The sequence below is a fragment of the Muscardinus avellanarius genome (assembly GCF_963383645.1).
Source record: "Muscardinus avellanarius genome assembly, chromosome: 2".
In the NCBI taxonomy this organism is placed as follows: Eukaryota; Metazoa; Chordata; class Mammalia; order Rodentia; family Gliridae; genus Muscardinus; species Muscardinus avellanarius.
The window spans coordinates 76,611,462-76,635,853 of record NC_137787.1 but is presented as its reverse complement, the minus strand read 5'-3'; the positions used below and the strand labels follow the sequence as shown (position 1 = coordinate 76,635,853).

Here is a 24,392-nt window from a genome sequence, read left to right as displayed (position 1 = left end):
CCTGGGGTCATCTAGAATAATAGGTGGCAAAACTGGAATTTGAAGTTAGGTCCCCTTTGGAAAACGATCTTCCAGTCATCAAAAAAGGCAGAGATGGTCAGGAGATTGACCAGGTCAGGAGACTGGTTCTCCTGTGAGGCTTCTGCCTATACCACTCACTGTACAGAGAGCAACCCAGGGCATAGCCGAAGTCTCGGGATGCGGTGCCAGCAGGTCCTCATGGAGGCAGTCAGACTGTCTTTCCTTGCTTGCTGGAACCACACACTCCAGTAGTCCTTCAGAAGCTGTGGCATGCATCTGGATTAGCTTGCTTGTGAGGCAGAGTTCATGAGTCCAAAAAACTTGGCACCCCAAAGGTTCAGGGGAGCTACCTGGGTCAGGGGAGGAGCAGGTCGAAGGTGCAGCGTCTGCTGGCTGGGCCTGTGTTACAGACAAGGTAGGGGGCACTTCAGGCTCAAGGAGAGAACAAATCATTCTGAAGCTATAAATGTTTCTGAAAATTCAAACAGTCATTACCACACCAGGGTTTCTGTGCTCTGTTATCTTTATCCATTGTTTCGGTTTGCTTTAACAGCTCCTGGGCCTGTAGTAAAATACATAGAATATAGCAACAAGAAGAAAGACTTGGCTCAGGACAGGAGAGCAGAGGCACTGGGAGCCAGCCAGTGTTCTCAGGTTGTAAAATAAAATCTCTAGACCAATCGGACACTGGCCTCGGGCCATGGCAGTGATTAATGCCAGAGTTGTAAAAAGTGCTGTGCGGGAATGGTTAGCCAGGCTGTACTGGGTACATGTATGAGTTGTTCCTTTCTTTTTTCTTTTTTCTTCAAAGGAGCTTAATATGAAACACATAATTTTTAGTTGTTGTGGAATCTAAAAATAAAATTAAAGACTCATTTACTTTTCTCTTTTAATTAAGAATTTGGGAAAGTTTATAGAAGAAAAAAAGCTTAAGTAACATTACATCCAAGCCAGTTACATCACTCCCAGTCTCTCCTGATCTTTGCTAATACAGACTCATACATTTTTATGCAGGTGTAATTAGTGCAGCAGACATACAATTCTGGGTTCTACTTTGTTTTTCCACTTAACCTTATTTCACATGGACATTTCTTACTTATTTGAAACACATGTTTGGGGGGTTTCTTTAAGCCATAGGGTTTTGTGTTACATTGATCTGCCATGGCTTGCATAATCATCCCCCTATTGTTGGGCATATGGACTTTTTTTGTGGTTTTGCTGTTATGAGTGATGCCACTTCTAACATTTTTGCACAAATTCTTTCTTTTTTGCTTTTAGATTATTGCTGAGGATTACATTCTCCCAAGTAGCGTCATTTAGTTAAATGTGTGTGAAGTCACTTATCTCTCACTATGTTCTGGCTTAAAGTATTATCCATCAGCAATGTAGAAACGAACTTGCTTTTCCACATCACTGGATGTACCAATTACTTACCTGTTGTCTCTTAGCTTAGCACCAACCCTACTATACTCTGCTTCGTAATGCTGGGGCTAAGAGCCTTAAATCTGCATTTCCCAGGTTTCATTCATGACCCATTTCTTGTCAGATATTGACAGTAGAAGGTACCAGCAGAGGGAGACCTGGTGGTATACTTCTGTGACCCCAGTATTTAGGAGGCTGAGACAGGAGTCTCTCGGGTTCAAGTCCGGCACAATAACTTAGTGAGATCCTGTTTGAAAATAAAATAGGGCTAGGGGTGTAGCTCTATGGTAGAATTCCCCTGGCTTCAAACCCAAGTATGAGGGGGGGGGGGAGAGAGAGAGAGAGAGAGAGAGAGAGAGAGAGAGAGAGAGAGAGAGAGAGAGAGAGAGAGAGAAGATACAAGGATAAATTGCAAGTTGCAAGTTGCAGCTGGGCGTGGTGGCGCAGGCTTGTAATCCCAGTGGTGTTTGGGAGGCTGAGACAGGAGATTCACGGGTTCAAAGTCCGCTTCAGCAATTTAGTGAGGCTCTCAGCAACCTAGTAAGACCCTGTTTCTAAATAAGAAATAAAATCGAGCTAGGGATACCCTAGTTTGGAGGTAGAATGCCTCTGGGTTCAATCTGCAGTCCAACAACAACAGAAAAGGCTAAGTTGCAAAGGGAGGAGGCAAGGCCATGTGGAGACAAGAGCCTGGAGGTACATGGCCACAGACCAGGCCGTGCTGGAGAGGTCAGAATCTGGAGGAGCAAGGAAGCATTCTCCCCAGATCTTCACAGGAGCAACAAGCAGGACCCAGTTCACACTCCAGTTTTGGACTTTTGGCTTACAGAACTTGGAGAAAATAAATTTTTGTTATTTTAACCCACTTGATTTGTGGTCATTGGTTGCAGCAGCCACAAAAGCTAATACAAATATTATACAATTTCAATTTTGTTAAGAATTATGTTTTCCTTTATTCTATTTATAGTATTCAAAGTACTTATACAATGAAGGGGGAAAGGATCACATAAATATTGCCATTGGATGATTGAATCTCAACTCAGAGTTTTATTTTTGTCCACTTCTTATTTAGTTTTGGTTCCTACCTAGTTTAGATGAGGTTTATTACAAGTTTTCTGTTCTTTTCTGTTCCATTTTGCCGATGGCTCTAGTAAACATTTTAATTTGGCTTCTGTGCTGTTCATGTTCAGGGGGAAAACTCTATTAGTTTCTTGTTTTTTTTTTTTTTTAATTCTTTGTGGTACTAGAGATTGAACCCAGAGACATTCTACTTCTGAGCTATATCCTCTGCCCCAACCTTAATTTTTTTTAATATTATTATTATTATTTATTTTGAAACGGGCTCTCACTAAATTTGGAGGGCCTCACTAAGTAACCGAGGCTGGCTGCGAACCTGCGATGCTCCTGTCTCAGCCTCCCAAGTACTGGGATTACAAGCGTGCACCACTACGCCTGACTTGGATCAGCCTGTTTTTAAGCTTGCTCTACCTGTAGCCTTGCGACTTGTGTGAGCCAATAATACTTTGTTATTGCTTACATTCATTTGAGCCTTTTATCTGATGGTATCCTTAACTGGTATATCAAACAATAATTTTTCTTTTGAAACATAAAAATTTGAGATTTTGGTCAATTACTGTAATATTCGTTGCCATTTATTGTCTACTATATGCATTGCAAAGTGGATAAAATAATTATCACGTAAAGTATTTCAGGGGCTGAAGGAGGGAGACTGGCTCAGAGTCATACCCGGAGCAACACATTCCTACCCACAACTTCATATTTGCTGATAGGCACTGTGGGTTTGTAAGCTGTCCCCGCAGCACTGCAGGGGACTTCTTGTGGCAGGAAGGTCCTCTGCTATCTTGAAGTTTCCTCTTTACACCTCTTTTCAGAAGCAAATTCCTCTCTTGTCAGTTTGGCCTTTGTCTCTGATTCCTTGCTTCTTAAATCATGCTCAGGACTGGAACATCTCACCTTCTACCCTAATAATGTTTTCTCAACAAAAACACTTCCCTTCCAGGGAGGAATCTAAATGGTGCCAGCCATTTAGATAACTATATCAAGACCAATCCCAGAAACTTGGAAGAATGAGGCAAAATGATCACAAATCCAAAGCCAGTCTAGGTAACTTAGCAAGACCTCCTCTCAAAATAAAAATAAAAAGCCAGGCATGGTGGTACACGCTTGTAATCCCCACGCTTGGGAGGCGGAGACAGGAGGATCGCGCAGGTTCGAAGCCAGCTGTGCTGGCTTAAGAGATCCTGTTTCCAAATAAAAATATAAAAAATAGGTCTGGGAGTGTAGCCCGGAGGTTGAAGGGCTTCCAGGAACCACAGCACCACCAATAATAATAATAATAATAATAATAATAATAATAATAATAATAATAATAATTTTTTTTAAAAGGGTTGAGGGTGTAGCTCATTGGTGTAGCACTTGCCTAGCATAAGTGAGGCCCTGGGTTTAATCCCCAGTACTGCAAAGAAGTCACAGAGCTCTTGCTACTGCTCTTGGGAACTCGCTCTAAGAGCCTTCTGCTGCCTTGTGAGAGGTTTGGCTCTGCTGGGACTGCCAAGTGCAGAAAACACATGGAAACAGAAAGGATGCCCGAGGAGCTGGGTATCCCCGCCCTCTGAGTCTTCCCAGGCCTAATGCCAGCCCCCACCCCAGCTGTGTTTCCAGTGCAACTATATGAAGAACCCTGAGTGAGAACTACACAGCCGAGCCCAGACTTGTGAGCAAAATAAATGGCCATGATTGCACGAAGTCACAGAGTTTGGAGTGGCTCATTGTGCAGCCCCAGGTAACTGGAGGGAAAACGCACGATTTACATCTGTCCAATCATGAAACGTGTTCTGTCCTGATGGAGCTCACATTCTAGTGGGAAAGTTGTCAGACTCCTAAGGCCAGCTTTTAAGCTACTCTGCACCAGGTCCTCAGCGTTTACTGTACAGACCATTCTTCTGGGCCTCTGGGTGTCAGGTTTTAATCAACATCTGGAGACAGGCTTGGCTTCTGAAACATTGGTCATTCTAAGTAATGATACACAGGACTTCTTTTTCCCAGCACTTTATCTATTATTTGACTTTCAGCTTCCTGATTTCTCTTCCCCCTCCTCCTCCCCCTTCTCTCCCTCCCCTTCCTCTTCCTCCTCCTCTTCCTCATCGCCTTCTTCCTCCTCCTCTTCTTCCTCTTTCTCCTCCTCCCCTTCCTCTTCCTCCTCCCTTTCCTCTTCTTCCTCCTCTTCCTCTTCCTCCTCCGTTTTCTCCTCCTCTTCCTCTTCTTCTTCCTCCTTCTCTTCCTCCCCTTCCTTCCCCTCCTTCTCTCTTCTTCTACTCCTTTTTCTTTTCTTTTTTGTTGGTTTGTGATACTGTGGATGGAACCTGGGGGTGCTCTACCACTGAGCTATACTCAATCCCTTCCTTCCTTCCTTCCTTCCTTCCTTCCTTCCTTCCTTCCTTCCATTCTTTTTGTGGTAGTGGGAATGGAACCCAGGGGCATTCTACGTCTAAGCTATACCTTCAGCTCTAATTTTTATTCTTTATTTTGAAACAGGATCTCACTGAGTTGCAAAGAGCCACAGTAAGTAGCTGAGGCTGTCAATGAACTGCAATCCTCCTGTCTCAGCCTCCTAAATACTGTGATTACAAGCGTGTACCATCATGTCTGGCTTATGCTCTTTTTTTTCTTTTTTTTTCTTTTCTTTTTTTTTTTTTGTGTCTGGGAATGGAACCCAGGGGCATTTGACCTCCAAGCTACACCCCCTGCCCTTTTTTTATTCTTTATTTTTGAAACAGGGTCCCACTAAGTTGCGGAGGGCCTCACTAAGTAGCTGAGGCTGTCCGCAAGCCGCAATCTCAGCCTCCCAAATGCTGGGATTACAAGCGTGTGCCACCACGCCCGGCTTATGCTCTTATTTTGAGACAAGGTTTTGTTGAGTTGGCCAGGCAGGCCTTAAACTCTCTATCTTCTACCTAGGCTCCAGATTGTTGGAATTACTGGCATGCACCACCACTCCCAGCTCATCTATGTTTTTAATTGAACTTTTAGTTTTAAGATTTTTTTCAATACATATGCAGTTGCATAAAATAACATATTGTTATGTCCTTAATGACAACTTTATAAATAAGAAACAATACTCACATCACTACAAGGGTCCCTCCCACTAGCCTTTGTAATTACATTGCTTTCTGTACACTGTCTCTGACACCTGTTACTCCTAGCAATCTGCCTTCCATTTCTGTAAGTTTATCATTGTAACAAGTTTATTTAAATGGACCATAAAGTATGAATCCTTTTGGAACTGGCTTTTTTCATTCAGGATAATTCCCTGGAGATAAATATAAGTTGTGTACATGAAGAGCTCATTCCTTTTCCTTGCTTAGTAGTACTCCATTGTATGCACATCTCACTGTTGACCATTCATCTGTTAAAGAGCTTTTGGATTGTTTCCAGTTGTCAGCTTTTATGAATAAAGCTGCTATGAACATTCTATGTATAGGTTTTTGTGTGAACACAAGTCTTCATTTCTCCAGAATAAATTCCCATGAGTACAATTGCTGGGCCATATGGTAGCTGCTTGTTTAGTTGCAATTTTAGTTGTCTTATTATTTTTTTAAATGAAACTCTCAAACCATTTTTCCTGTCAGCAATGTATGAGTGATCTGATTTCTCTGCATGTCACCTGATTTTGAATAATAACTTAAATATAGATTCCTATATTAGACCTCCCCCCAACTGCTATACTGATTCTTTGTCCACCATGATTAGGTCTAATATCCCCATTGACCCCTCTGAGTGGGGTGGGGTGGAGGTTGTGGCAAATTAGAAAGAAGTTGAAGAGGTAAAGTGGACGCCATCTAATTTGAACCCAGCGATTGCTGTCTTATTTTGGGTTCCTGACATCTTGTTTTTGTTTTTGTTTTTGTTTTTTGCGGGTCTGGGGATGGAACCCAGAGGCATTTGGCCTCCAAGCTACACCCCTTGCCCAATTTTTTAGTCTTTATTTTGAAATAGGGTCTCACCGAGTTGCGGAGGGCCTCACTAAGTAGCTGAGGCTGTCCGCGAACCGTCATCCTCCGGTCTCGGCCTCCCGAATGCTGACATCTTGTTTTAACCTGTTTCTATTGTAATTGTGTCAGTAATCTCTTTCTCCTCAGGTGGTCTTCCCAAAGGCCCTGAAAACCTGGAAGGGCTAGAAGCAATAGATTAGCTGTGAAAGCAAAAGGAGGTTTAAGAGGAGCTGGGAAATCAGTGAAAGGTAACAGGGCTTTAGGTACAGCTCAATAAGTAGTCAAATCAATCTTTACTAAGTAGCTGGCTTGTAGAGCAAACTCCAGGTAAGGAGTGACTCCTCTAATGCAGTTGGGTAGTCTCATTTCTCCTGATAATTACACAGTGCCCTGACTCCTGCTAAAGTCACTGAGACAGGCATTACACAGCCACAAGGAGATGTAGACGATATAGGGAAAGTTTATATTCCAACCGTTTCTGCTCCAAATCTGAAATGCTGATTTTTAATAGACTGTTGGCTGGAAAGAACATCTTAATTACTGCACTAAAATCCCAAGACTAGTTTAAAAAACAGTTTTCTAAATCTGTGCATAAGGTTCTATAAACCTTTCAGCTTAGAAGTTACTGCTGCCTATTCAACAAAACTCTTCAGTTTTATCATTGATTAATTTCATCAGCAATAATACCAAGAGTCCTCGCCGGGCGTGGTGGCGCACACTTGCAATCCCAGCATTCGGGAGGCTGAGACCGGAGGATCACGGTTCGCGGACAGCCTCAGCTACTACTTAGTGAGGCCCTCTGCAACTTAGTGAGAGCCTGTTTCAATAAAGAATAAAAAATAGGGCAGGGGGTATAGCTCGGAAGCCAAGTGTCCCTGGGTTCCATCCCCAGACCTGCAATAAATAAATAAATAAATAAATAAATAAATAATAATAATACCAATAGTCCTCATCCATTTCTGGATTAGGCTGTATAACTGTCAAGGTGAAAACAGCAAATTTATGTTTCAACTAATACTTTCATTTGGGCTAAGCTACCTTCTGCACTCCCTTTAAACAAATATTGGTAAATACTATTTTTTAAATTTGCATTTCTTCAAATAAATATGTAACTGCAGAACAGTATTTTTTTTTGCGGGCGGGGGGGGCTTCGGATTAAACCCAGAAGCATTCTACCTCCAAGCTACACCCCAGTCCTTTTTATTTTTTTCTTTTGAAACAGAATCTTAAGAGATTGCTGAGAGTCCCATTGTGCTGTTGAGACTGTCTTGAACCTGCAATCCTCCTGTCTCAGCCTCCCAAGTACTGGGATTATAAGTGTGAACCAACCACCACATCTGGCTACAAAGCTTTTTTTTTTTTTTTTTTTGCGATACTGGGGATGGAACCCAGGGTTCCATTCTACCTCCAAGTTATACCCCCAGCCCTATTTTTTATTTTTTATCTTGAAACAGGGTCTCACTGAGTTGCAAAGGCCCTCACTCAGTAGCTGAGGCTGGTCACAAACCGTGATCCTCCTATCTCAGCCTCTCGAATGCTGGGATCACAAGCATGTGCCACCACGCCCGGCTACAAAGCAGTTTTGATTAGCACTTGTTCATACAAAAATATTTTGAGTGGTTTAGATTCATAGTCTCACTAGTGTTTAGCCATGCTATTTCACAGAATTGAAAGCAGCCTCACTAATTAACAACATAAGTAAGATTGTAGTGGCACTTTGAAGAATTTCAGCAATATTTTTTTAGCATTCCTTTACATTAGTATATGACATAATTAAGAATTTCCATGTTTATTTGCGTGAAGTGAGGTTCACCTATATAGGTATATGCTATGTTTTTTCCTCTTTAACACAGGAGAAAAATTTACATCCCAGTCAATGGCTCCTGATTGCTACTATTTGAGACAAACACTGCCAATTTATCCCCAGACAAGACTCTGGTAGTTTAGTTGGCATTTTTAGCTACTACCACATCATCTTTAAGTCAGTCTTCCTCAGAAGACTGTGGAAATTCTGGACCACTGGTCAAATCTTTAAGATTTTATTCCAACCAAAGTAGCCCCAGGTAGTAGGGAGGGGAAATAGCTTATATTTGTTAAATACAAGTGAACTCTTGTAGTTTTTTTTTTTTTTTTTTTTTTTTTTGCAGGTCTGGGGATGGAACCCAGGGGCATTTGACCTCCGAGCTACACCCCCTGCCCTATTTTTTATTCTTTATTTTGAAACCGGGTCTCACTGAGTTGCAGAGGGCCTCTCTAAGTAGCTGAGGCTGTCCGCGAACCTCGATCCTCCAGGTCTCAGCCTCCCGAATGCTGGGATTACAAGCGTCCGCCACCACGCCCGGCTTCTTGTAGTATTTTCTAATTTATCAAGTGTTTTTTCACCTCACTTCACTTAACCTTCCAACAAACCTTTGAGGCAGGAATTCTATGTTATCTATAGATATGTAGATACTGAACTTGTAGATATATTGAACTTCAGAAGAACTACATTAATTGCCAGTAATCACTAGTTCAAAAGTCAGAGCTAGACAAGTTCTTTTGATTCCAGCTTCCGTGCCTTTTCTTGCACAGCTTGCGGAGGAGGGGGTGGCACTCCAAGGAGGAAAATGTTAAGATGCATCTTTACGTGAAAGTCAATAGCACATTTCTTTTTCAACTATCTTAAGCAGATTCATGATAATTTAGAGGGATTGCTACCTCATTGATTTATCTTACCTTAAAATCCTGTTTCCCCCTATAGACCACTTTACTAGCAGAAGAGTTGACTAAATATATCTTTAAAATATTAATTAGCTGGGTGTGGTGGTGCATGCTTGTAATCCTAGCATTCGGGAGGCTGAAACAGGAGGCTCGTAGTTTGCGGACAGCCTCAGCTACTTAGTGAGGCCCTTTGCAATTCAGTGAGACCCTGTTTCAAATAAGGAATAAAAAAAATAGGGCTGGGGGTGTAGCTCGAAGGTAGAATGCCCCTGAGTTCCACCCTGGTACCGCAAAAAAGAAAAAGATTATATATACAGTATTAGTTAAATTGGGTGCAGTGCCACAGGTCTGTGGTCCCAAGTGCTTGGGAGGCTGAAAAAGGAGGATTGCAGATTTGAAGCCAGTATACAGTAATTTAGTAAAACTAAAATTAAAAAATAAAAATGGTTAGGGGCATAATTCAGAGTTAAAGTACCCCTGGGTTCAATTCCCAACACCACTAAAAATAAGATCAAATAAAACATTAGTCAGATTGACAGGCACCTCGTGGTTCACACCTGTCATCCTAGCTAATGAGGCGGCTGCAGTAGGAGGATAGCAAGTCTGAGGCCAGCCTGGGAAACATAGTGAAAGCCCCAGCTCAAAAACAAAACAGTAACTGAAACATTAGGTGGCATGCCATCTCAAGCCAGATTCTTCCAGGAGTTTAGATATTCCCATATTCATAGAAGGAAATGTGAGCCTCTAAATCTGTATTCCTACTTCCTTCCCTTGTTGATTCCTTATCCGTTTAGATAAGTCACTGCCTAGCCCACAGTAGACAGGTTCCTGTGATATTACTAGGCCATGTGCTAGACCTTTGGAGGGTTTATATGCCCCATGAGTCCTTTAATTTAACAGCCTCACTAACTGCACGGCCATGGCTCTCCATATGCCTGGATAAATGCCTGCCATTAGCACACATCTGACATTGTATTGGTATACTGTGTGTGACCACAGATCATTACACACGTGGGAGCTCTGTAGGAGTATGCAATCAGTTTTCCCAACTGATTTCTAACTCTACTCAATTTAGTCTATTATCCCCTATTGAAACGGGGGGTTTCTTCTGAGCCCCCAAGATGAAGCGGGTGGGGGGGGTTCTTAAGAAGAAACCCGGAGTTTCATCAGAGATGAAATGGAGTTTCTTGAGAAGAAACTTGGCGTTTCCTTACCGGGTTCTTGTCTCTTGTCTACGGTGAGCAAAGAATGACACCCGCAGACTGCAGGAAGGGGAATAAATGGCTTACTGGAAGCAGCAGGGAATGGGGAAAGGTGGCTGAGCACCCCAAAGGGGCTGTCGGAACTCTGGGGTTCAGCAGCTGCCTTCAGAACAATACTTGAGAGTAGCCCAAGCCAAATGCCTTCAATTACAAGCTGCTTTCTCCCAGAGTCCATACCGTCAGTTGCAAACTGCTTTCTCCCAGGGTCCACGCGATCTGCCAGAAAAGAGGTGCAGATCACCCCTAGGGGCCCTGGTCGGCCTTGATGTCCAGCAGAGGCCTTCAGGTCACTACCTGAGTGTAGTCAGAGCCATGTACCCTCAATTGCACTCTGCCTTCTCTCAAGGCTAATGCGAACTGCGAGAGAGAGAAAAGCTCCCCAAAGGGGAGGGGGTCCCCAAGAGGGAAAAATCTCAATTTGGTGGCTGCACTAGGGATTTTGCTGATGTCTGCGTGTCCTCTTTTGGTTGTGGTGAGTTTGGGATTTGGGGAATTCTGGGAAACAGCTCTCAGAATTTGCATAGGATATTTGCAAGTCCTTTGAAGGGTCTCCTTTCAGAAGTGTCAGACTTGCTCCAGTGATGTCTTCTGGATTTGTTGATTAGTAAACCGATGGCTTTGTGAAGCTTTGGTCCTTCTTATTTCTGTACCTTGGTCCCTCGCCCCTCAGGAAATTAAGTTTTTCTACTGAGGCCTCTTCCCTATCTGCCTATTTCCTTTCTATCTCCTCACTATATCCTTAAAGATTACTTTCTTCTCCAAAATGTAAAAATGGAAAGGAGGAATATCGAATAGACTGAAGGAGCGTGAATTCTGTCAAATTTAAAATAACTTTCCAAAGCTGAGAGTCATGGCACACGTTTGTAATTCTAGGCTGAGTGAAGGCTGAGAAAGGAATAGCATAGGTTTGTGGCCAGAGGCAGCAACTTAGAGAGGCCCTCAACAACTTAGTGAGACTCTATCAAAAAAAAAAAAAAAAATAAGGGCTTGGGGTGTAACTCAAAGATAGAATGCCTCTGGGTTCAGTACCCAATAAAAAGAAAGAAAGAAAGAAAGAAAGAAAGAAAGAAAGAAAGAAAGAAAGGGCAAGAGAGAGAGAGAGGCTGAGACAGGAGGATCACGGTTTGCAGACAGTCTCAGCTACTTTGGCCCTTTGCAACTCAGTGAGACCCTATTTCAAAATAAAGTATAAAAAATAGCGCTGGGGGTGTAGCTTGGAGGTTGAATGCCCCTGGGTTCCATCCCCAGTACCTCAAAGAAAAAAAAAAGAAAGAAAGAAAGTACAAAGAAGGGAAAAATGTGTTTGTTTGTATAGTGACTCTGGGCTCACTACTTTTCTTTAGTTGTTTTGTTTTGTTTTTAGTCTTCTTTGTTTTTAATTACCACACTGTTTTGTTTTTTTTTATTTTTTTATGTGGTACTGGGGTTCCTGGAAACCCTTCTACCTCCGGGCTACGCTCCCAGACCTATTTTTATATTTTTATTTGGAAACAGGGTCTCTTAAGCTAGAGAGGTTGGCTTCCAACCTGCGCAATCCTCCTGTCTCCACCTCCCAAGCGGGGATTACAAGCGTCCACCACCATGCCTGGCACCCCACTGTTTTAAACATTTTACATTTCACTTTGCAAGCTATACTATACATGTATGCTATACAGAACCACAAGTAAACACTGTTTATAATTGTAATTTAGGCTCGATATCAAATGGAATAGGGTTCAAGTGTAAAACAGTGGCAGAACACTGGCCTAGGATGCATAAGGCCCTAGGTTCAATTCCTTGCACTGCAAAAAACGAAAAAGAGAAGTTCTTACAAACCCAAACAAGGGCAAAGGCATGCTGACACTCACAAGGCACATTTTCTTCTCACGCCTTCCTTAGCCTCTTTCCCTGGTCAGTAAATTGTAAAATAGCCAGTTTTTTATTTGCTATTTTCTTTCACTCTACTGAGAAAAGCTAAAAGCTATGTTTTTGGCAAAGTTTAAAAATGTAATCCAGTATATTGTATGTATATCTGGTGAATGTGTGCTGTATGTAATATTCATATGATCTATATTTCCCATTTATTTTTTCCCAGCTTATATCAACATAAATGTACTAAATTTACTTTTTTTTTTTTTTTGGTGGTACTGGGGTTCCTGGAAGCCCTTCTACATCTGGGCTACTCTCCCAGACCTATTTTATATATATTTTTTATTTCAAATGAACTTTTTAAAGTAGATGGGATGAACAGATACTCCAAGAAAAGCAAGAGGCGGTTCTTGTCCCCTATCTTCAAAACAGTCATCTAACAACTGAAAACATCTTAAGAGAAAAACATATTTTAAGAACACTGAAATTACTATTTGAGCCTGTGCTCAGCTAGTACTTTACATATGAGATGCTTAGAAAATATTCCATTTCTTTTCTTATAAAAATGATCTTTAGGCAAGTTTCTCTTTTCTCCCCCTCATCCATAATTTTTTTTACTACTTCATTATTTTGGCCCTACTTCATTTATTTGGCCCTACTTTTCTAAAATGCCCCCCCATTTTTTTTACCCAAAGCTTAAGACAGCTTTGAAATTCTTAGTACAAATACTGTATGTAATGGTAGCTGTTTAAAGCTGGAGATCAGATTGTGCATAATAACATATGTAGTTTGACTTATATAAACACTACAGGAAGGAGGCGAGACAGAGCCCTTCTGTGTACAAATTTCAGATTGCTAGCTGTATGCCTGTTTAAAATGTTGAGTGCTCCTAACAAGGCAGTGATGAAGTTACTTCTTTAGTGATTGTGACTTCTGAAAGTGTAAAGACAAAACTCTTTCAACTCAAAATAAAGATGATGACGGAAACAAACGTATTTATGCTCATTTTCTACTTACTATTTAGGGAGCTTTGAGGGTAGTGGGGACATTTTTCATTGCCTTCAAAGCTCAATTTAACTAAGTAACATCGTTAAAATCTGGAAATACAGCGGAGAAGTCAAAGACAGAAGAACATAATCCAATTATAAATTTCATCTGCGTACATTTCACCCGTCATAAAGGAGTACGCAGGAAATGGTGTCAGCTCATTTCCTTAGAACTGTTTCTCTTGCATCCTAATATTTCAGAGTAGACTACTGAGGCATGTTTGTCTTCTGTTTGGGTCATTCTTTTATTGTTATTGTTGCTGTCTGACTTTGTTATCTGTTGTTGAAAGACTGGAAACTTTCACAAATTTCATTTCAGGAGAAATTAATTAAGTAAAACATTACCATATTTTCCAGCAATGAAATGTTGCGGAGAGGAGAAAGAAGCCAGTAGCTTCCCTGGCTTACTAAGTTTGTTTTTTTTTTTTAATTTTAAATATTCATAGCCTGCTTTGTTTCAAGAAAACCTCAGGTCTGCTATTATGTTTCCTGCTCAAAAATCAATACAGTAATAATCAGGTCTTTGAAACTCTAAGTGAAAAATTCAGCACATCTCAGTCATTTTTTATTTATTGTAAAGATATGGTGTGGCATTTTGCTTCCTGTCCTTTTCCATAAGAACTTTATATGTGGACACCATTCCTGCTGGTATCTTTATATTGGGAAGCTGTGTGTGAGGTTGAAGTTTTTATGGGGAAACTTGTTTAAAACACAGTTGTCTTTAAAGGTGGGTTTGCCACAGCAAGGTTAGAGGTTACCAATAAATGCATTTATAGTAACTTCTGTATTCTCTGCTCTAGGCACACTGATGAGGTGACCTGAGCACAATTCTCTCTGGCCACACAACGCAGCAGCCGCCGAGGTTCTAGCTAATCCTTCCACAAGAAAGCCCTCCCTGGGGGTGGGGGTGGGCTGAGTCCCCCGGGCTGAATTCGCTGCCTGATTCCTGGGAGGGTTTGGAGAACCCGGGACTCCTGAATCCCTGGGCTAGACCCTGGTTTTTGCTCTGCTGAGGAATAACAAAACATTTTGGGAACTCTGGAGTTTAATTTACTGCCACCATCTGACACAACAATAGCATCTTTGTCTGTTCTCTCCCTTGGTGCCTCCCTCCTCCCGCCAAGAGAAGCGCGAAGCTGCCCTGGGCGGCAGCCCTAGGCCAGACAGCACTGGCCAGCCTGAGAGGTCGGAGCAGGCTGGAGCCCTGGGCCTGGGTCGCCTGGACAGTCACGGGTCCCAGAACGTCCCCAATTCGCTCTGGGGAAAGAAAAGGGCCAGCGAGATGCATTCTTAACACTTCCCATCTCTCTTAGCTCATTTTGACCCCAGAAAATGAGTGTGTTTGTGTTTGTGCATAGCTAAGTGAGGGAGAGAAAACCCGAGAAAGCCACACGGGCCAACCTAAAGCATCCACGGAAACTTCAGCGCAGCTAATCGCTCCCATATGCCCCCCTCGCTGTTTTCAAGGAGCAGCGAAGAGGGAGCCTGTGTCGTTTTCATGATTTTTATAAAGGCTGCCAAAAGGACGATCGCCCATCCCGCCCGGTCCCAGCCGGGCCGGGGCGCGGCCCCCGGGCACCAGCCCCCTTCGGGGAGCGCGGGGGCCTCCGCCCGGCCAGGTCCCCAGGGCGCGGGGAGGCGCGGGGCCTGCGCCCCGCGGGGAGCTCGCCCTCCGCGCCGGCCGGTCCCGGAGCCGCCGCAGCCCGGCGGGGAGGGGCGCGGAGGACGGTGCCGCGGGACACGCGCGAGGGCGGGGATTCGCGCTGCCAATGAGGCCGGGTGTGGGCCGAGCGAGCCGGGAGGGGCGGCCGAGCGCAGCCCTGGCGGCCGCAGCTGCGGAGCCGGAGAGGAGGCAGCGATCGCCCGCCGCGCCCCGAGGCCCGGCCCTGGGGTGGGGAGCCGCGCCGAGGAGTTGGAAACTTTCCCGGCAGGTACCTCCCGCCGGGGAGCGGAGCGGAGGGAGGGTCCCGGGTGGAGGAGAGGGTACGGGGGCGTGGGAAGGCGTGTGGGAAAGTTTCTGGAGCGCCCCCTCCTCCGGGCGCAGCTGGATGCTTTCCGGATGGGCGCCCCGGGCCTGGGGCTCGGCGCCCCCGGGGAGGAGCCAGGGCGGGGGTCGGGGCCCCTCCGCGCCCCCTCGCGGCCCCCGGCTCCGCGGGGCCTGCGCTGCCGGCACCTGGGCGGGGGGCGCCGGCCCGGGTCCCGAGTGCCGGGTGCGCGGGGCGCCAGGTTGCCCCGAGAACTTCAGCCGGGGAGACTAGTGTTGCCGGCTCCCGGCTGAAAGTCTATTATTGCGTTGCTTTGGGAAAACACTGTTTTTAGCAAATCCACGCGCTTTTATTTAATGGGGGGGGGGTGAGTTAGGATTGGACCTTGCCGGGTTTTATTATATTAGAGGGAGCTGAGAAAGAAGGTCGTGAGTCCCCTACTGTTTGGGTGCAGAATGGTCATTTTGGGGGAGACTGATCCGGACGCACGGTCCTCCTGGAGGACGTCGGGGTGCAGGACGAGGGCTCCGGGCTTTGGTGCGGCGGCTTTCCGGCTCGGCTGGCGGGGAAGGAAGCCCTAGGCATTGTGTGCAGTGTTTGCAGGCAGAGAGGTCTCTGGACAGGCGGTCTCAAAACTTATTGTGTACGACTCCGGGAGGAAATGCGGCGGTGGCCAGGTAGAAATGCGGCGCCGCGGCCGAGGGCACAGGACGCCCAGCTCCGCAGCCGTCTCCCACGGGCCCCTCGGCCCTGTCTCGGCAGCCCCAGATCCCTCTGCCTCCAGGCATGGCACTCATCTCTGTAGCTCAGTTCCCTGCCGTAGTCCACTGGGGGAGGGGAGGGGAGGAGGGCACCTTCATCTTGAACTTGACCCCGACGGCGCACCAGGTAGAGGGCAGCTGAATCTTACTATGAGATGGACCTCAGACTGGGCGCAGAGAGGCTCCTGGTTCAGAATCTTTGAGGAAAGGGCCCAAAATTGCTGAGCTCACTAACTCTGAAAATGCCAGGAGTCCCAGACTGCAGAAGTTAATAAGTGTTTGGAGGGGGTGGGGGCGGGAGAGGAAAGGAGAAACCTGGGTAGTTGGCATACAGGCTTGGTATTTCTCTGTAGTGGGAATGCAGGGAGTGTTCATCTCTGCTTTCACCCAGATCCGCTACTCTTTTTCCCACCCCCAACCCCCTCCCGGGTCCTCTTGATTCCTGCCAGGCTGGCACTCCTGGCATGGGGGAGGGGAAGGAAACCAGAGGAGTTGCGAAGCTTCTCCGGGAGCCTGGAGGTATGTCTGAACTGTTACTAGGAAGATGCCTGGATTTTAACAGCTGCTTCTTGATTGCTGGGAATGAAAGAATTTATGAGCGGCTGAGAGGTGTTCATTATGGTAGTATTCGGAATGTTTTACTCATCTAAGCCCAAGATCTCACAAAAGACCTTCCCTCCAGTGCTCCCATTTCTGCAGAGTTTGTGTTAGTCACAGTACTTAGTGGGTGCCAGTCAAAAAAAACATCATAAATATATCCTGCTGGTTTTAAAATGAGAAATATGCGGGAGTAGAGGAAATACGGTATCTGACATCCTTCAGGACTTCCTCCTAGGGTGGTGCCTGTTACCTGCCAATTAACAGGAACCGGCTGGCTTCCCAACTGTTGTAATTGGACATTGAGGGATGGGAAATAGTGTCAATGGTTTGAGGGGAGGCAAGAAAGCCCAGTAGTGAATTTAAGGGCACTTTCATGACCCGGTCTTGCAGTGATGCCACAACTTCTGCTGAAACTTGGAAGCGCTGGTTTTCCTGCTTTTTTGGTTTAGCCACCAGAATGTCTAAATTATCATAATTCATGTTCATCATGGAGCTAAAACATAACTGATTCATAGTCAGCCTTTTTCTGCTTCCCATAACAGTCAAAAGAACATTTTGTCTCTAACCGCACACAATTTATTGGATGCTGAGAGTGGGTTTTTGATACTGGGTGGTTGAGGGCACAATTTTAGACAACGGGAGTGTCTTTATTAAATTGCCCATTTTTAGGCAACTTCTGAGTTGCTGATTAATTCTTTATCTCCCAGGGAACTTTAAAGCCAGTGTCCCTGGGCTAGTAGAACTATAATCCATATTATAATGAGGTCTGCCAGTATAGCCGGAGGTTAATGCTATTGATGTTCCCACTATACATTCTGAATACAGTTGTAAAGATTTTGTTTCCAGTAGGTTAACAGTAGGATGGAGAGTTTTATAGCTAGAGAAATGGCATTATTATTATTACTATTTTCTGATGAGAAGTTTAGTTTATCATGTAAGGTACAGGGATAAATTTATAAAAGCAAAAAAAGGGACAAAAAACTATATAAATATATAGCATGATATATATGTGTGTATAAATATATTTGTGTGTGTGTGTGTGTGTGTGTGTGTGTGTGTGCATATGTAGGGGGGATTGTGTTAGTCCTTAAAATAGCTTAGTTTTGAACTGTCTTAAATGCATTTTTCAGTGGTTGGTTAAACTATGCTGACACTCCGCCTAGCCCCAGTTTTCAAAAGTATTTTCATACCAGGGCTCTTAAGCTTTTCTGGGCCTTGATTTTCTCACCTTTATCATCCCTAAAATGGAATTACCTTGAAACCCTAAAGTTCTGTGACTCTGAGAGTTTGAGAAATGTAGGCATTCTGGAGCTGTGTTGTACTATTGGAACAGTGCCACAGGGATTATGAAGCACTTTATTACAGGTTTTTTTTTTAAATCTCTGAGCATAAGACTCAGAAAGTTAGGTTGGTTTACACAGTATCATCTATAAATAGTAGATTTGAACTTGAACCTAGGTCATCTGAACTCTTTTTTCCCTTCCCCATACTTTAGTTTTTTTTTTTTTAAATTCATGAAAGTTACCTGTGAACTGGCTAAAACCTGACAGACTAATGTTAATATGTGGCAGTCTCACAGTATTTTGTGTATTTTGATTTCAGAAAGCTAAGGTTAACATCTACGCTTTGATGTCAAGGATTAAAAACAGTTCACTAATAATGGTAATAAAACTTTTCTCCCTAGGAGAGTTGTAGAAAGTCACATACCTCCAACTAATCATTTACTTTCAACATTTTTTTTATTATTAAATAGGCTTCAGGGTCTAATGTGATTTATAATCCAGATGTGTAACCCAGATGGCATTCTTAAGGAAGTCATTTCTCAAATCTTTTTAAAAATAAGAAATGAACATATCATTTGCCTTTCACCTCTCAGCTTAATTACAAAGCTGGGATGAAAATCCATATCTGGTGTCGTCATTCTTGGGCCTTTTCTACTGATGACTGACTGGGTCAGTCTAATTCTGCTGCGTTTCCATGCGAAATCCTTCCCTTGCGCTATTGTCTTGATGGTAGAAAAGCAGTAGGTTGCAGGTGACCATTTTCGCTATGTCTCTAAATATTTGTACCGTGTCCTGCTTGCCTATTTGGGAGCACTAAGTATAGCTGGACACTCAATCTGGAAGTTGGAGTGAATTCTCTTTGCTTTTTTTGGTGGTGCTGGGGATGGAACTCAGGGCCCTCGCACATGCTAAACACGTGCTTTGCCACTGGAGCCGCACCCCTTAGTTCCCTAGATTTTAACAGGTTCAAGAATCAGATTGTGCGCTAAGCTAGAGGCCCTTTTACACCTGAGCAGTGTGTCCAGTGTGTCCATCTTTAGCTTTTAAAACTTATTCTCAGAGGAATGTTGTTTTAAAGTATTGAGCAGTGGGGTTTAATCTCAAAGAGGATGTGTCAGTCCAGTACCCACTGTGGTAAATCTGGAGTTGCTGCCATTTCCTTGGGAAATGAGAGAAGAGAGCACTGTGAAGGTAGTATTTGCTATTTGAGAGACTGTTATCAGTGCCAGAAGAGGACAAGAGCTGCAAAGAGGAAGAATGTCTGGTTTTTTTTCTTTTCTTTTGTTACTGTTTTAAATCAAGGGAATGATTTTGGGAAGGACTTCCGAGGAAGCTGGCTTTTAGAAGATGTGACCTTGTGGAGAGTGAAAGGGGCTCTCCTGGTTTGGTTGGGCTGTGTTGCCGATGGGGTAGGTGTTGTCTGGCAGGTGTGTGTGATCCTGGAGAATGTTCTGGAAAGAAGAGTCCTATAAGCAAGAATGTCAAGGACAAGAGAAGTGTGGCAGAGGTATGACATGATCCCTGGATTCTAGTACAGATTTTGCTACTAACATGAGGGAATTTAGTAAAAATCTTCCAGTCACAGTTTTAGATAGATGTGAACCTAGTATGTTCAGCCACCTAGCCTGGAGCCAGAGTGACTCAGCTTCCCTGCCCCACCCTGCACAGCTAGGGTTATATAGTTATCTTGAACAGTGGCTTATAACCTCTGGGGTGGGGGATGGGGAAGTCTCAGAAACACTTGGTTATGAGCTTAGGTCGTACACAGGCAAAATGAGACCCTGTATCATAGGCACTTTTGGAGAAATATGAAGATCATACATATGAGGGTGCATACAATGTTCTCGCAGTTCAGAGGACAGTATATACTTGTGTGATATGCTTTTACTGTGACCTGTCATACATGCATTTCCTGGGTACACTCTTCTTTGACACCGTTTTAATAGTTGTTTAGTAAATCTGTTGCATATGCTATTATAACTTATTGGACAATCCATTTTGACATTTAAGTACGTTTGGAAAGACGTCTTCCTTAGATTCTTCAGAGCCCTTTGGCTCAAATGTGATACACGCTCTGAATCACCGAGGATCAGCACCTCCTCCAACACGTAGTGGTACTTGGTTGCCGGTAGTTCCGATACCTCAGAGGATCACGAAACTACCCCTTTGCTTTTAGTTCCAATTTGAGAAAACCCTGGAGAGAATCCAGATTGGTCTGGTGCCAGCCACAGAAGAGTTACAGGTGACAGTCCCCACTAGACCCTCAAGATGGGACCATGGGAGACAAATTGTCCCACAAAAAGGTTATTGTTGGTGGAAGGGGGAGGGAGGGGCTAAACAAAAAGAGCCAGCCAGTGCCGTATGTATTTCCAAAAGTGGTATCGCTGGCCATAGCAACACAGCAGCGTGCCATAGGATACAGGCATCTTTAATGTTCCTGTGATGTACACCCTGTAGTTTTGAGAGTAGTAGACTTGTCCACATTGAGCAGGGCTTTGAATGGCTGAAGGTCCAGGTGTTTGTATATGGGCATATCAAGTGACTGCTAAAAACTTAAGAGTTGGTCATTATTCCCAGGGAGCCCATTATAATCTCTCACTGCCAGGCTTTGCTCTTAGTTACTTGAGATTAGTAACATCAATTATGAATGTTTATTGAGTGTTGCTGACATGGAATTCGATGTGTGAATTTAAATAATAACCTGTGGAAAGGAAACCATACAGTCCTTTCTTTTCTACATAACAGTGTTATGTGTCCTGGTCTCCCTGGCCTCTTGTGGCTTACACCAACAACTGTTTATTTTCTTGGGATTCAGAAATTGGAGCTGGCCGCCTCTGCCCAGACCTAGGCTGCTCTCTCTTGGCTGTGATGGTCACATGATTCATGGGGGGGGTGGTCATTGTAATAATTTATATTACTTGCTACCATGATTGTGCTTCTGATTAGTTTTCAATTAGCCTGCGTACCCATTGGGTGTGTCTTCTATTTCAGAGCGTGCATCTTGATTAAGCCAGGGCAATTTTAGTGATACTGTACCTGCTGTCAAGTGACTGGTCAGTGAATAGGTATGTGGCACCTTTTGGGTCCTGCTGTCTTAGGATATAAGGTAGTCAGCACAAGAAAACATTGTATAGAGGGCAAAGATTGAAGGCACCTAAGACCATGATTTCTTTTTTTTAGCTGCTGAAGTAACCAACCCTTGAACCACCATGACTCAGAAGCTCTATGAGGAAAACTTTTTTTCTTTTTCTTTTTGTGGTGGGGATTGAATCCAAGGGCATTTTACCTCTGAGCCCTGTTTGATTTTTTATTTTGAAACAGGGTCTTACTAAGTTGTGGAGGCCCTCACTTAAGCTGCTGAGGCTGGCTGTGAACCTGTAATCCTCCTGTCTCAGCCTCCCAAGTACTAGGGTTACAGGTATGCACCACTGTGCCTAGTTAAGGAAAACCACTTTTGTTATTGTTTAAGACAGTGATCTCCAAAGTGAAGTGTATTAGAGTATCTAGTATAGAATCGAAGAAAACAGTAGAGCTTTATCTAGAAACAGATTCAACTTCAGTAATATTTATATATGGGTTGACATTAGTTGGTATAGCTAACTGGTAGCTCCCTGTCACTTAGGTTATATGAGGTCACTTGGTAGAAGAGTGGGCAGTTGACCTCCTGGGGGAGCTGGCAGTGTACCATCATTCTGTTTATACCTTGGTGAACTCTGTTCATGTAAATGGATTTAAGGGCTATGTTACCTAGTTTTAAGTAAATTGACCCCTATAAAATGGGCAAGTGGCTTAAAAAGATTCTTGCAAAGAAAGTGTAGAATAAGGAAATGAAGTAGAAAAATAATATACTGTTAAGAGTATTTAGAATGATAAATGTATACTGGAATAAGAAAAATGTCTTATAAGGTTAGAACCTGAGTTTTACGTGTTTATTTTTGGTACTTGGGTATACCAAACACCAGGGGTATTTTACCTCAGAGGTACACCCCCAGCCCTATTTTATTCTTTATTTTGAAACAGGGTCTCACTAAGTTGCAGAGAGCCTTTCTATGTTGCTGAGGCTTGCTGTGAACCTGTAATCTCCTGTCTCAGACTCTCAATTACTGGGATTACAAAGCTGTGCCACTACACCCAGCAGAAAATGACTTTTAAATCAAATTGGACAAGAAGGTACAAGATTGTATATGGATTTTTATTAATAAAAGTAAACAAAAGATGATTTGAATCTCATCCTTTAAGAAGTGTTTAATAGATGTTTTATAATGTACACATAATTTATAACATTTTTTGGGGGGGATACTGGGGATGGAACCCAGGGGAATTCTACTTCTGAACTTTACCCCCAGCCCTATTTTATTTTTCTTTATTTTGAAATAGGGTCTCACTGAGTTGTAAAGGGCCTCACTAGGTAGCTAAGGCTGTCTGCGAACTGTGATCTTCCTGTCTCAGCCTCCCAAATGCTGGGATTACAAGTGTGTACCACCATGCCTGGCTCATAACATGTTTTATATATAAATTAAATACAATTTATAACTTGTTTTTGAGGTACGTGATAATTCCTCTATTGATAGGGCTGCATGATTGTGTGTGTGTGTGGGGGGGCATTGAACCCAGAGGCAGTCTACCTCAGAGATAAACCCCAGCCCATTTTTTTTTTTTTTTTATTTGGGAACGGTCTCACTAAGTTGTGGAGGGCCTTGCTAAGTTTTCAAGGCTGGCTTCAAACCTGTCATCCTTCTGTCTCAGCCTCCCAAGTACTGGGATTACAAGCCTGCGCCACCACACCCGGCTTGATAAAAGCATTTTGAGGCCACAGTTTAAGTCACTTACAATCTCTTGCTGCTGTGGCTGGCGACTGATACAAGGGCAGGTACCAGCAGTGGGTCCCCTTTTACTCATAGCTGGCAGGATTCCCTGTGATCTGTTCCTTGACTTTCAGGTTTGCTTCCAAGCTCTTTCCTCTTCCCCATCATCAATATGGAAGTTTTTATCTTTCAAGGACTAGCTCAAATAAATAATTCATTGTGGGGGAGGGGCACTGGGGATTGAACCCAGGAGTGCTTTGCCCCAGCCCTTGTTATTTTATTTTAGTTTGTGTGTGTGTGTGTGTGTTTGGTACTGGGGATGAAAACCTTCTACCTCTGGGCTACACTCTTAGACCTATGTTTATATTTTTTAAATTTGGAAACAGGGTCTCTTAAGCCAGAGAGTCTGGCTTCCTACCTGCGCAATCCTCCTGTCTCCGCCTCGCAAGCCCGGCTCCTATTTTAGTATTGAGACAGAGTCTCACTAAGTTGCCCAGGCTGACTTTGAACTTATGATCCGCAAGCCTCCCAAGTCTAGGGATACAGGTGTGGTCACATTGCCCCTCCCCACTTCCCACTTCCACTTTTTTTTTTTTTTTTTGTGATTCTGGGGCTCCTGGAAACCCTTCTACCTCCGGGCTACACTCCCAGACCTCCCAGACCTATTTTATACTATTATTTGGAGACAGGGTCTCTTAAGCCAGCGAGGCTGGCTTTGAACCTGCGCGATCATCCTGTCTCTGCCTCCCAAGGGCAGGGATTACAAGCTTTCGCCACCACGCCTGGCCCCACTCTTTCTTTTTTCCTTCTTTCTTTTTTTTTTTTTTTTTTTGCGGGTCTGGGGATGGAATCCGGGGCATTTGACCTCCGAGCTACACCCCCTGCCCTATTTTTTTATTCTTTAATTTGAAACTGGGTCTCACTAAGTTTCGGAGGGCCTCACTAAGTAGTTGAGGCTGTCCCCAAACCACGCCCCTCCGGTCATTACAAGCCTGTGCCACCACACCTGGCTCCCACTTCCACTCTTCAGTCCTTTCCCTTTACATCTCCTAGCATATATTGGTTGTACATTCATTATAATGTTATTCTTTTTGCTTTTTATGACTGAATTGTCTACTGGTTTGCTTTGCTGATAGTTGTAGACTTCCTGATGGCAAGGGTTCTGTCTCGCCAGAGTCTTTTTTTTTTTCCTTTTTCCATATCACTTGTTTCCTTTTTGAGAGAAAGACAGGCAGAAGACTCACAGTTCTTAAATATTGGTCTGTGCCAGTTACTCATGCACATTATGGTTTGATACCTTTTGACCAATATCTTTCCATTTCCCCCATTCCCTAGCCCCTGACAACTCCTAGTCTCTGCTTCGATGAATTTGACTTATTTTTTAGATTTTATACACAAGGGAGATCATGGCGGTGTTTGTCTTTCTGTGTCTGGCTCATTGTGCACAGTGTATTCCATGTTCATCTATGTGTGTTGTCAAAAATGTCAGGATTTCCTTTTTATAGCTAAATAATCCACTGTATATATGTACACAAATTCTTTGCCCATTTACCTGATTCCTTATCTTAACTATGGTGAATACTTGCCACAGTGAACAGGAGGGTGCAGATATTTTTTGAAAATTCGGACCCTATTTCCTATTATTAT

General features: G+C 43.7%; 1 protein-coding gene across 1 annotated transcript in view; it reads left to right on the top strand.

Moving 5' to 3' along the window:
- Positions 1 to 15,205: 15,205 nt before the first annotated feature.
- The window catches only part of TANC1 (tetratricopeptide repeat, ankyrin repeat and coiled-coil containing 1), a gene marked incomplete at both ends in the record, with an annotated part of 266,865 nt that continues 257,678 nt past the window's right edge, over positions 15,206 to 24,392 (top strand). Inside the window, one exon of the mRNA XM_080688764.1 lies at positions 15,206 to 15,242. The remainder of the gene's footprint in view (positions 15,243 to 24,392) is intronic.